Source organism: Mustela erminea, chromosome 6 (genome assembly GCF_009829155.1).
Source record: "Mustela erminea isolate mMusErm1 chromosome 6, mMusErm1.Pri, whole genome shotgun sequence".
NCBI classification, from domain to species: Eukaryota; Metazoa; Chordata; class Mammalia; order Carnivora; family Mustelidae; genus Mustela; species Mustela erminea.
In genome coordinates this window covers 77411374-77424947 of record NC_045619.1, presented here as the reverse complement: position 1 = coordinate 77424947, position 13574 = coordinate 77411374, and positions in this window count along the sequence as shown.

Here is a 13574-nt window from a genome sequence, read left to right as displayed (position 1 = left end):
AGGGACAAAAATGAACTATTGGGATTTCATCAAGATCAAAAACTTTTGCACAGCAAAGGGAACAGTTAACAAAACTAAAAGACAACTGACAGAATAGGAGAAGATATTTGCAAATGACATATCTGATAAAGGGCTAGTATCCAAAATCTATAAAAAGCTTATCAAACTCAACCCCCAAAGAACAAATCCAATCAAGATATGGGCAGAGGACATGAACAGATATTTCTGCAAAGAAGACATCTCGATGGCCAATAGACACATGAAAAAATGCTCCACATCACTTGGCATCAGGGAAATACAAATCAAAACCACAATGAGATACCACTTCACACCAGTATGAATGGCTAAAATTAACAAGGTAGGAAATGACAGATGCTGGCAAGGATGCAGAGAAAGGGAACCCTCCTACACTGTTGGTGGGAATTCAAGCTGGTGCAACCACTCTGGAAAACAGCATGGAGGTTCCTCAAAAAGTTGAAAATAGTGCTGGCCTACGACCCAGCAATTGCACTACTGGGTATTTACCCTAAAGACACAAATGTAGTGATCTGAAGGTGCACATGCACCCAAATGTTTATAGCAGCAATGTCCACAATAGCCAAACTATGGAAAGAACCTAGATGTCTATCAACAGATGAATGGATAAAGAAGAGGTGGTATATAGATACAATGGAATACTATGCAGCCATCAAAGGAAATGAAATCTTGCCATTTGCAATGACGTGGATAGAACTAGAGGGTATTATGTTTAGTGAAATAAGTCAATAAGAGAAATACAACTATTATATGATCTCCCTCATATGAGGAATTGGAGATGCAACGTTGGGGGTTTGGGGGGTAGGAAAAGAATAAATGAAACAAGATGGGATCGGGAGGGAGAAAAACCATCAGAGATTCTTAATCTCACAAAACAAAGATAGGGTTGCCGGGGAGAGAGAGGTGGGGAGAGGGTGGTGGGGTTATGGACATTGGGGAGGGTATGTGCTATGGTGAGTGCTATGAAGTGTGTAAACCTGGCGATTCACAGACCTGTACTCTGGGGCTAAAAATACATTATATGTTTATAAAAAAATTTAAAAATAAAAAAATAAAAGAAAGCAGAGAAAGTACATATCCTACTATTTTATTCATATAATGTTTAAAAGCTGGCCCAGGTAAACTATTATGTTAGGAGTCAGTATACTGGTTATCCTTTGGAAAGAGTAAGGGATAGTAATCAAAACAAGGAGGAAGAGTACTTCTGGCTCCTGAAAATCATCTGTCTTGGGGGGAAATTATTGACGTGGCAATAAATCAAGAAGTTGTATAATTATATGCTGGGTGTTCCCCATTCCTTATACATCATAATAAAGGTAAAAAGCAAAAAGCAAAAGTGCAAACAAACCAACAAACAAAACACAAAAATTAGAGGGGAAAAAAACCCTGCCCAGTGGAAGGGTACAATTGACTATCATTTTTCAAAATGTAATAAAAATTAACAAAATGCTCTCCCATGACTTGGTATAGTTTCTAAACTTATGTAGATTGTCACCCCTCAAGTGTAGTATCAGAAGTCTGAGAAAACTGAGAATTCTTCCTTACATGCTGCAATTTGAAAAGAAGTGGAGTCAGGAGGAAAGTAGGCAGCCTGGAGGAAAACCAATGGAAAACATTTAAATGCCAAAGTTCATACTTACCATTGTTGCACCCTTGCAGAGACAGAGAAATACCTTCCAGGCTCAGTATCTTTAGGGCTTCATGGTGAACTTGAGGAAAGGAAGAGAAAACAGAAAGGAAAAATCCAATTAATGATCTAAGGAAAACACTGAATGTCTTGAAAACAAAGTAGATAAATAGGTTTCCAAAGGATAATTGTTTTTTTTTTTTAAGCAGAAAACCTCTAAATAAAATGTATTTGAAGATATAAAAAATTCTTTGATATAGGACCTCAATTCATTTCTTAAAAGTTTACATAAAAGATAGAAATATCGAGATATGTCTAAGTTGGAATGTCAAAAATAAATAATTTTTCAGGCTTGAAAGGAGAGACCAAGCTGCTCTCCAATGGTAGTCAGTATCAGGAGATAACAGATCATGTTTAATATGTCTTGATGGAAAGAATATCATGTCCAGCTGTTTTTCTGTTTAATGAGCAAGTGTTCTTTGAACATGCTTTAAATTCTCAAAGAATATGGCATTCAGGATCCGTTCCTTCTTGAAAGAAAACCCAATGACTGAAAAATTAAAGCCTGTGAATCAAAAGATGATTGGGAAACAGAAAGGAAAAAGAGCAGTGTACTACCTAAAAGGGAGAGGTCTACAGGTCTACAGCTTTCAGGTAAAAAAAAAAAAAAAAAAAAAAAAAATATATATATATATATATATATATATATATATATATATATATATATTAAATCAATAACTGTTTACCCAGTTATGAGATAAGTTTCTCAAACTTGCAGCAGGTCAGGGAGACCGATCTTTCAAACCCGTCTTGTGAGAAGGAAAGAATCTTACTCATTACTGAAATCTGTGGAAGGTATAATTTCAAGATGGCTCCCGGGATTCCCGGCACAAACCTGTTTCCAGTTATTCAATTAAACACCAGTCTAGGCACTGCTGTGAAGAGCTTTTGCAGACATAAGTAAATTTCCAAATCAGTTGATCTTTAAAGGGGGAAATTATCCAGGTAGGTCAGACCTAATCATACGAACCTTGCCTGGATGGCTCAGTGGGTTAAAGCCTCTGCCTTGGCCTCAGGTCGTGATCTCAGGGTCCTGGGATCAAGCCCCACATCGGGCTCTCTGCTCTGCGGGGAGCCTGCTTTCTCCTCTTTCTCTGCCTGCCTCTCTGCCTACTTGTGGTCTCTCTCTGTCAAATAAATAAATAAAATTTAAAAAAAAATAGCACTTTTTCCCCAAACTGATTGCAGAATAAAAAAAGTCAGAGATGTGTAGCATGAAAAGAATTTAGTGCAACATTTCTGGCTTGCAGATGGAGGGGGGCACATGGCAAGGAAGGCAAGCAGCTGTCTCCAGCTGATATTTAGCAAGTAAACAGGGACTTAAGTCCTACAACTGTATACAGTCGTATATAGCAAGTCCTGGACATGTTTAGAAGATGGAGTCCTCAAGATTTGTTCGTCGTCTGGATGTGCACTGAGGGAAAAAGAGAGGGCTCAGAAAGACTCCAATTTCCATGGGCTAAGCGACTGGAATTACAGAGTTACCCACAACCAAGATGGACAAGATTGTGGAAGGAGAAGGTTTTCAGGTCCTAGAGATGTATGGATGTATGGAGTTTGAGAGGTTTTTTAGGAATTGAAATAGTTACAGAATAGAGTATAAATGATATAAATCTTCTTAATGTAATAAAAACAAAACAAACAAACAAAACCACAAGCATATTAAGTGGTTAGCTATATAGAAGAGCAGGAGGCTGGTGGTGGGAGAAATAATTTGAATGTTCATTTCCTCATCTTTATATAAGCACTCAGTTACTACTGCCTGCAACTGGGATATTTGGTTTTTTAAAGGTTTATTATTTATTTTAAAGAGAGAGTGAGGAAGGGCAGAGGCAGAGGGAGAGAGAAACCTGAGCAGACTTGGTGCTGAGCACGGAGCCCAATTCCAAGATCTATCTCAAAACCCTGAGATCAGGACCTGAGCCAAAACCTAGAGTCAACTGCTTAATTGACTGCAGCACCCAGGAACCCCCTGAGCTATTTAGTTTTTTAAATGATATAACACCTGTAAGTTTTCATGACTATTTTAAATTTCATTTAGAAAAACATTTTAGATCATAGCATCTTTTTCGATAAACAATACCAAACCTTTAACAATCCATTTAGTTTCTCTTTCTTTCTTTCTTTCTTTCTTTCTTTCTTTCTTTCTTTCTTTCTTTCTTCTTCCTTCCTTTTTTCCTTCTTCCTTCCTTCCTTCCTTTTCAATTTACTTTAAAAAAAATAGAATAAAAAGAATGTAATAATTTTGAAAATGAAAGAAATAAGGGCAGTTCCACTTTAATATTATTATTTTGGTCTCAATCAAGTTATCTGTACTGCCATGTATACGTATGAATAAAGAAATGTCTAGAATTCAGGTCGCTGAAAATTTAATAATCATTATTTCTAGGTGATAGAATAGGTGTTTTTTTAAACTTTAATTTTTATGCCAAACGGCTTGGGTGTCTTTTAAACATGCAGATTTTATAATCAAATAAATATACGTGTTATTATATTTAAGGGTAACAAAGAACAACTTATGAAAGTGTTTTCTACTTCTTCTATGTTAACAAAAGAATTGCATAATAGCAAGCAAATGCCTGAAAGTACTTTTGGGAAACTCAGCTCCCAACCAGACTCATGACGGGGCATGCCTATATGTACTACGTTGATGGTGGTAACCTTATAAATAAACACCTCTGTCTACGATGATTAACAGACTATTTTGTTTGAGAAAGTAAGAAGTGCTATAATCACTTTTATGGATGGTAGCTCATCACATTTAATAATGAGACTGGATTATTCATTAGCAGAATGTTTGACATCAAAAACATCCACAGGTAAGACATAAAATGACCAACTAGTCGTCCATTTGGGGAGCACCTAATTCAGTGTCTTTATTCTTTCTGACCCTGGGGAGCTGATTTGCTTCAGTCAGTTTCACTCTTTCTCCTTCATTAATATTTACCAAATAATTAGTGGCCCTTTGGCTATTTGAATAGGTAGTCTATAGCTTTGAGCTGTGATGTCCAACATAGCTGCTAGTCACATGAGACTATTTTAATTTGAAATTTTTTTAATTAAATAAAACAGAATTCAGTTTCTCTTTGGACTGGTCCCACTTCAAGTGAATGACTGGTGGGTATGCTTTTGTACAGTGCAGACACAGACTACTTCCATTGTCTCAGAGTGTTCTAAAGGACAGGACTAGTCTAATTTGTTCCACGAGGAAAGTTTTTTTGAGATATTTCTCTAAAACATTTGTATTATCTATCTTTGGGTCTCTAGGTCAGTTTTTAAAGTCACCTTGTCAAAAAAGAAAGCAAGATAAATTCTGCATTATCCAGTGACTTAACTAATGTAAGAACAGAGAACAAAATAAAAAAATAACTTCTTTTGAGTAGAAGTGAAAGTCAACTTCCAAATGATGATGTCATTGTAGGCAGAGCTCTGGTCTCAGGGCTAACAAGGATCTGGACTAATCTTCAAATCTTAGTCTTTGAATGAACAAGTATTAGCCATAGATTTAATTTATAGAGTTAGTTTAACAACAAAGAATCATGTAAGTTCCAGTTCAACATAAATGCAAAACCTTTTTTTATTACTTAGATCTGTTTATGAGGCATTTTACAGAGCTTCCAAAAATCTTTATTGGATATGTTGGGATTTCATTCTCAGAAATGTTGGGTCACTTTTTCCGTTTCTGGGAATTTAAATGGTACCTGCATCAACTACCTTTACTGTACCAGGAAGGATGACTTTTTCTTTGGACAAACTTTTCCCTTTAGCAACCCAGGATCTGAGCTAATAATGGCATTGAGCCAACCAATCTCATGGATTAGTTTAAAATATCTCTTGTTTACTAAGCAAAATGTCAAGGCCCTAGATATTAGAGTTTACTTAATTTAATTTCCTCTGCCTAAGAATAATCAACACCTCTTCCCATAACTGGGGAAAAGCATTTATATTAATGAGTTACTCAGTTGATACCCATGTAATACCACTGATTTATATTAATTGCTTTTCAAAAATAATAGCATTTGTGGCTTCTAGTACCACACACAAATCTTATTCAACAGCACTTAAAATGGATTCTTGTATGAACTTGGGACTGTTTTCTGCAAACATTCCATGACCTTGTGATGAGATGGACGCTGCAACTAACTATGCTTTATATATTTTGGTTCGGACTGATTCCCTTTCTTCTGCATCATTTCAAGTGTTTGGTTCCATAGCTTTACCAAATTTTATCATACGTGCTTCTTGAACCCTCTTCTTGAACGATAAAGGATAAAGAGAAATTTTTATGTTGTATGAATGGATGAATGGAAATAAACCTTTCTATATATTTCTGAAGTTAAGTATTTTCTTAATGTTGTTTATAGATTAAACAAACCATTTATAAAATACAAAAAAAATAAATTCAGGGTGTATTAAAAATTAATATTCTCAATTACTGGGTCAAAATATTCGGTTGAATGAATACTGCTTTTATTTTCATCATTATGAAGTTTTATGTACACATTTTCTGTCTCTCTTGGTATTTTTGAATATTTAATAAATAATAGTTGGCATAAATATTGCATTTATATAATTCTCACCTTAATAGAAATTTAGCACAAAAAGAAAAAAAAAATCAAGATTTCTTAAAGACCAATGTTCTGTATATTTATGATTCCTCTTTTTCCAAAGACGTCTTGGAAATTGTGGAGTAAAGTCAGTATGAGATAAGGGTGTTTGCAAGTGCACATGGGTTGTTTAACCTTGGTGGGATTCATGTGTTCTTGAAATTTTGGGGCCCCCAAGGATCAATAATAACCCAGTGGAGGAGGTCTTCTGTGAATTATTATCTCCAACAAGGCCTAAGTGAGGACAGAGCTGAAGACTGAAAGTCTTGGAGGGGACCAGCTCCTCTGTGGAAGTCTTAGGTGAAATCTCCCACTCAGCCCAGTGAATTAGTTCCTCAGCATATTGGAGTATCTGCCTCTATTCTCTAGCTGCCCTAAGCCTAATTATACTGGCCACTTTCAAAAGAACCTATTCTACTGAGCTTAACAGCCATTTCTTTATAGGTTGGGAGATCTATATGCTTGGCAAAAACACAATTGCAATTATCTGTATGAAAAAGCACCATGTAAGCAATGTTTAAAAGGAAATAATGGACTAAAAATAGATATGTGACAACATAGAAGAGAAAGAAACAGAATATTCTATCTTGACTATAAGGAAATGACAAAACACAATAGCAAAATGGGGAAAATTTTTAACATCTGCAAAGAGAAAATGCAAGTAACCAAAAACATGGAAAGGATGTTTATCTTAACTCTGAAGCAGTGGAATGCAAATGGAAACAACTGCCAGATATCTTTTTGATTTTACCAGATTGAGAAAAGTTTGGTCATATCCAATGTTGATGAAGAGTTTGAGAAATGAATATTTGCAGAACTATTGGTTAATTTAAGTGGCTTCTTCTTTAAAACATCTTGCATATTATTAAATATAAATCATAAGTATACATATGATATAAATAAAATTCTGATATTCCTTTGGGAATCTACCCCATTTTTATTGGATTAAATTTTGTTGAAACTACCAAGGTACCCACCCTTTCCCAGGGCAAAGAATTAGCATGTGAGTTAAGTAAGGCAGGTCAGGGCCATTCTTGGAATTAGAATCCTGATTAAAAGTACATCAGGACCTAAAATCATTGGAGTGTTAAGAAAGTTGTCCATTTCTAGATTTCCCCAGTCTGTAATGCCAGCCACTCAAGATACATCACTTTTAAACAGGTACCTGATTCATAGCTAATGCTTTCTTTCCACTTAGATTTTTTAGATTTAGTAAATGAGCTGCTTTACATGTAGTTACAAATGCATCTTTGTCACATATCACTCCTGCACTTACAAAGAAAAATTTAAGTAAAATAAATTGACTAAGGTGTACTTAAATCATTTTCATTTTATGACCACTTTTGACTCAGAACATTCTTGTAAATCACTTTTTGGCTCAGAGTTCTCAGGGTTCTTGAGTCTCTGGGCTAAAAGAGGGTAATTGATGGAGCCCTTTTTAGTCTCAGGTATTTTCTTCCCAGTGGCTGATATCCATTGTGCAAATATGGTAATTAGAGCAGTTTCTTCAACAATGAATATTAACTTCACTAATACAAAACTTAGGCACTGCTGTTGCTTTCATACCTTTTTGCATATACAGTAAATTTTAGATAAATAACATAGTATAATCAAGATAATTTTAAATGTTATTAAACCAAATATGTGTGGTGCCAACCATGCTCATTGCTTAACTGTTGTGAGGACCATATTAACATCACAGTCAAGCTTTCACAGGCTCAGACAAGGTCATCTACTTTAAAAATAGCTCTGCCCAACCACATTCATGAGACTCCATTTTAAAGATGTTAAATTATGAAAAAATGCATAGCTTGGAAACTATTAAATATGATCATTCCAACATAGATAGCTAGTGATGTCATAGTTTCTGTGATTTCTGAGACTTGATTGTTCAGGTCTTCCTTTACTTAGCATTTACTGTATGTTCAGACACTCTCCTAAGTGCCTTACTTGGATTATCTAATTGGATTGAAGGACACACCATAAGGTGTAACTACTCTGTGTGTGTGTTATGTAATAGTGCATATAAAAAATAAAAAGAATATGTACACACTATAAAAAGCATGTACAAGGGGCGCCTGGGTGGCTCAGTGGGTTAAAGCCTCTGCCTTCTGCTCAGGTCATGATCCCAGAGTCCTGGGATCGAGCCCAACATTGGGCTCTCTGCTCAGCAGAGAGCCTGCTTCCTCCTCTCTCTCTCCCTGCCTCTCTCCCTACTTGTGATCTCTGTCAAATAAATAAATAAACAAAATCTTTTTTTAAAAAAAAAGCATGTACAAGATTATGTGAAATATAAATTTAGAAATAATCTAAATATGTTCTAGTAAAGTTAAGATTAAACTTTAAATTAAAGATTTTGGCATATTAAAAACCTGAATGTTTAAAGTTGCTTGTAGTAAGTCAAGATCTTTATGAAGTAGCTTTTTTTAGTATAAGGTAATGGGCAGCCTGGGGGAAATGTGTACAATGGGGATACTCATCAGATGCCTTTAGGGGCAGGAAACTGGTTAGTAGTTAAGAGTATGGGTTCATAGTAACCTTACTAGCTGATGTTCTTTACAAAGGGAGGATGTTTTCAACTCTAGCTGATTATTTCCATGTAGCTTATGACCCATTGTTTCCAGATCTGTCACATTTTCAAGAAAAGCCTTATATCCAATATTTTACAAGAAATTGACAACTTGTGAAAAAGTTTAACAATGCAGGCCAAACAAACATTAGATGCAGGCCAACTCTGGGCTTGGGTAAGGCAGTAAAAGGTCAGATAAAACAGTAAAGCTCTACCTTCATTTTAGGGTACATGGCCCTCAAAGGAAAAAAGACATTTACCAGCTTCTCTAGGAAGAAGATGAATTTTCATTATTTGGTAGATTTCAGGAAACTTCATTAAAAACAACTAGGGGGCACCTAGGTGGCTCAGTCAGTTAAGTGTCTGACTTTTAATTTTTGGCTCTGGTCATGATCTCAGGGTCTTGAGCTTGAGCGCTGCTCCCTCTTGCACTGGGCCAGGAGCCAGCTTAAGATTCCTCCTCTTCCTTCCCCGCCACGTGCCTGCATCCTCTACCTCTTAAACAGACAAACAAAAGAGACCAACAAAAAAAGAGCTGGAACCCTTGTCCTCTTCTTTTTTGCTCCTTGATCCATTTCACTTCCTGGAACTCTCTTAGACCTAGAATGAAGGGCCCCACCTTACGGATAGCAGACTGATAAACTGGAAGCGGCCTAAATTCTTGAAGACTTTGTGGAACAAAACTTACTAAAAGAGCCCTCCACTGCTAACCGCCAGACTTTTCGGGGGAAAGATTATATTCTACATTGTTTAAACCAAAGGTATCTGTGGCTAAAGCTAGTCTTATTTTGAGAAACCAAACTGAAAATTCCAAGTTAGAAGACAGAGAACTGTTGGGCTTTAGGAAATAGCTCCTTAAACTGCCTCCTATAGCATCTTAAGTAAAGTGGCTAAGTTTTACGCTACTGAGTAGGAAAATGTCAGAATGAAGCCAAGTGTTGGCCGCCTCTTGGGTTTCTCAGAGGATATGTACAAGAAAGAGATAAACCTTATTCTGAGCTGTTTTAGGTGAAAACAGAAAGGAAAGACCATATGTCCTTGTTTAGCCATTCTTTCAGCCTGTGGCCAGAAACTCACAAGAGATGAAGATCAGATAATCCTGTTACTCAGTTTGTGAATGGCAAGAACAAAATTATTTGCCTAGTGAAGATTTCGGCAAGCAAAAGTAGAGAGAGGAAACAGCGGTAGTGAGTCATAAAAATAGAAATTAGGAGGAACGATAGAAACTATGTATTACATACAGGAAATGCACTTGAAATATAAAGATGTAAATTGGTAAAAATAAAAAAATAAAATGATTCAAGAAGCTATACTATGCAAAAACTAATCAACAAAACTGAGGTGGCTATATTAAGTATGAGAAAACATAAACTTTAAACAAGGAATATGTCCAGAGATATTAAAGGATATTTTATAAAACTTAAAGGATCCAGTTATCAAAAATATATAAAATCCAAATTGTATGCACCTAATAACTGTGCTTCAAAATATACAAACAAAAACTATTAGAATTGGAAGAAGTATCTAAATTCATAATTATAATCAAATATTTCAACATTTCTCTCTTAGTAGATCATAGAGTAAGAAAGAAGTTTGGCAGGAAGGTAGAAGACTAGAACAAGACTATCAACCAACTTGTTCAGTGACATTTATAGAGCATGCTACAATGAAACAGCAGAAAACATGTTTATGTCAAATGCACATGGAATATTCACCAAGATGGACCAATGCTAGATTGTCAAATAAGTCTCAATAAATTTGAGGACTGAAATCAACAGAGACCACTGCAATCATAAGTTAATATCAATTTTAAAAAGATACTTAAAAACTTTTAAAGTTTGGAAATTGAACAAAGCATTTTTAAGTAACTTATAGTTCAAAGAAATCACAACACAAGTTTGAAATATTTAATCTAAATGACAGTGAAAGTATTTTCTTTTTTAACATTTCTTGAAATGTGGCTGTTGTCTTACTTTGTATGTTGTTTTGGAGAAGACTGATGCTAGTCTAATCCTCTCTTCTATGTACGTTAATTCCTTAAGAGAAAGTGTGAGGATCGTTTTCTTCACTTATAAAGTTTAGTATTTTTTACCAGATTATGTCTTGGAGTTGGTCATTCCTAGTCCATTTTCTGTACCTGCTGTGTGTTTTCAATGCAAAGATTTAGATTTTCTTTTATTTCTGAAAACTGTGTTATAGTTTATATATTAATTCTATTATATGGTTTTAATTTTCTTCTACAGAGACACCAGCTATATGTATGTTGAATATTCTTTGTTTTCCATTTTAATCACTTCACTGATAGTACTTTTCTTTTGATGCCTTTTATTTTTTTCTTCATCTCATTTGCACGCTCTTGGTTATTCTGCTTTCCTTCAATTACTTTTACTTATTCATAATTTTTAGTAGACTCAGTTCTACCTTCACCCTATGTTGTATTTTATTCTTCATCTATGATATGATTTTTGTCATTATCTTCTGTTCCTTTGCTAAATTCAATCAATTCTCACTCCAATCTTCCTGTTTTTTTTTCCTCCATATCTCCTCTTAATATTTATATTCAGATTCAAGGTACTTTTTTTATATCCTTAACAAAGAGGAATGTTTTGTATTTTATTTCTCCTATGTTCAGGAGAACTAGGAAAAATAGTCCTTGAGGTTGATTACCTGGGAAAAGTTAGGTTGTAAATATACAGGTTCAGGAGTAAAATAAATGTTAACAAATAATTTTGCGAAACCACATCTCTAGGAAACATCTTTTCAAAAACAGTTTAAAAGCTTACCAAATAATTTATAGTATGGTATAACCTTTTAAAGGTTTTGCTATTCCAAATACTAACACAAAGTGTTAACTGTATTAAACCCAAGCTGTTCTGGTGGTTTATTTATTGGAGTTATCACTCCGAGAAGAGAAGCATAAATTGAAGCATAAGTGGTTTTTGTAGTAACCTGAATAATGGTCCCCCCAAATCTCCGATCCTAAACTCTGTAATCTAAATTTTCACTTGTATATGTTAATTTATATGGCAAAGTGGGCCTTCAATACAATCACATGTATCCTTACAAGACAGAGGTAGAAGGAGATCTGACTACAAACAGAAGAGGAAAGATGATGTAACCATTGGAGGCACCAGAACTTGAGAGAATAAATTTCTGTTTATTTTTTTTTTTTAAGCCTCCAAGCTTGGGTAATTTGTTAGAGCAGCCACAGGAAACTTATTGTTATCAAAAGGAATAAAGCGATATCAATTTTACCACCTAAGAGATTATGCATTAGAAATCATCTAATGAGCTATTACATTACGTGTGGCCTACAAGTATTTATTTCCTGGATACCACTGTTGTGGGAGAAGATAAACAGAAATTCACTATGAAAACTAAAATAAGTCTGTATGTAACTTTGTATCTGTTCTAAAACTTTTGAATGAACTTATAGATAATGATTAAAAATCCAACCAAATCAAACCAAATCTGGTAGATTCTTTAAAAAATTAATGAGAAAATATATTTTAAAGGCTTTAAAATGGTCTGCATTCCAATATTCAAGTGTGGCACTAAGTGTCCTTCAGCTCATGAGAGGTGTATGGTTTCCGTTACTTAACTCTCCACTCTCTTCTGATTTTATGGGTCTGCTTCATAAACCAGGAGAGTCTAATCTCCCATCTTTAAAATTTCCTTTATGAATAGCAATTGCAGGATTTTCTGTTTTAGTTTTTTTAAGTGACTGTGTATTTAAATCACTTATTTACAATTAGAGAAATCCCATAGGAACTCTTCAAAACCCTAAATTCTTGAAAAGTATTATCAGAAGATTTGGGTGAATGAAAGCAATCCAAGGAGTAATTGACAAGATGACATTTTCCATAGCAGATTCTAAAGAATGAGCAAAAAGGATTAGCTACTCAGGAACCAAACCTGAAGGACAACTTGATGTAGAAGGAGATGGACCAGGCTGGAGATTAGAGAGCTTCCTTTTGCTACTTTGGGTACAAACATGTGAAGCAACTCTGATTTGGGGTTTGTCCACCCACCTGGCATTTTATGCCTCTCTAGTGTGGTCACCCAAACCAAATTTTCCTGAATGCCTGGAGACAGACCGTGTCATGGGAAGAAAAGGAGATGTAACCCAGTTGGTTCTGCTTGTCTTGAAGAGTCATCCCTGATACAAACATTGTTAGATTAATTGGAAGTTTAAAAAAAGAAGAAGAAGAAGAAGAAGTAAGGGAAAAGAAAGGAAGAAAAAACAAGAAACTCAATCAGATTCTTAGTGAGAAACTATTTTAGGGCCTTGGAAAGGTCACATTCTTTTTTTGATCATTAATGAACTGAGATTTTTGTACAGTCCTGCAGTAGCCTTGAGGTACAATTCCTCTGGCTGAGGAGTGTTTGATTATGCTAAATAAACAGAAAAATACATTCATTGTTAATCCTGGGGATAGATTCTTTCCTTGGGGGGTGGCAATAAGAGAGACCAGAATGATTTTTTTTTTTTTAAACTTAGATAATAAAAACAGTATTATAAAAATAGTGTGTCTATTTTTCTTCTGTTCTGCAATTGAAGCCCAGAACTAACTTGTTTGTCAATTAGGGCTTAGCACACAGACTGTTAGGATCAACCATGTTGTTTAGGGTGAGATGGAAATACTCTTTATATGATATATGTGAAATCCAACTG